This window comes from Delphinapterus leucas, chromosome 15 (assembly GCF_059928025.1).
Source record: "Delphinapterus leucas isolate spDelLeu-1000000601 "Yukka" chromosome 15, BTC_Dleu_Yukka2, whole genome shotgun sequence".
Lineage (NCBI taxonomy): Eukaryota > Metazoa > Chordata > Mammalia > Artiodactyla > Monodontidae > Delphinapterus > Delphinapterus leucas.
The window spans coordinates 30,830,003-30,830,793 of NC_143143.1; the positions used below are offsets into that span (position 1 = coordinate 30,830,003).

A 791-nucleotide genomic window follows, 5' to 3' on the forward strand; every position below is an offset into this window, starting at 1 on the left:
CACTGAGCCATGGAGGCTTATCTAGCCCACCACCTGACATTTTGGTTATTGGTTAGCACTACCCGCCTACCACTTCCCCAGGCTGTGACTCCTCAGGGGCGGGAACAGGGCAGGCACTTTTTATTTCCGGGTGCTCAGTGCCCAACACAGAGCCCAGCATGGGCAACACATCCAGTGAATTGTAGACCCGAACTGCACAACCTCAGGTGTGAAATTCTGAGAAGCTTCAGTTTAGTTGAGAAGGGCTTTGGGGAAAAAAGGAAGAGAAGGGACTGCCTTAGTTTGCTCTGGCTGCCGTAACAGAATACCACAGACAGGTGACTTAAACAACAGCAGTTGATTTCTCCCAGTTTTGGAGGCTGAGAAATCCAAGATCAAGGTGCTGGCCAATTCAGTTCCTGTTGGAGAACCCTCTTGCAGGCTTGTAGAGGGCTGCCTTCAACAGTCTCTTCTTTGTGTGGGTGTAGAGGAGGGAACAAAGGAGGTGGGAGGGAGAGGGAGAGGGAGATGGGGGGAGAGAGTGTGTTACTGGAAAACTGGGTTCATCTCTTGGTGAGTGTGGAGCAAAAAGACACAACCAGGCTAAAGATCAGGAGAATGAAAGATTTATCATTACTGGCAGCAAGTAAGAACACCTGGGATCTTTCCCAAAGCGGTGTCTCCCCAACAGCAAAATCGGGGCAGTTTTTCTTTGGCCACACAGCTTATGGGATTTTAGTTCCCTGACCAGGGATCGAACCTGGGGCCCCCGCAGTGAGAGTGCCAAGTCCTAACCACTGGACCACCAGGGA

At 51.2% G+C, this 791-nt stretch overlaps 1 non-coding gene across 1 annotated transcript; it reads right to left on the minus strand.

The window, feature by feature from the left end:
- Positions 1-718: 718 nt before the first annotated feature.
- TRNAE-CUC (transfer RNA glutamic acid (anticodon CUC)) lies at positions 719-791 on the minus strand. Its single transcript has one exon. It is a non-coding gene; the product is annotated as a tRNA-Glu (tRNA).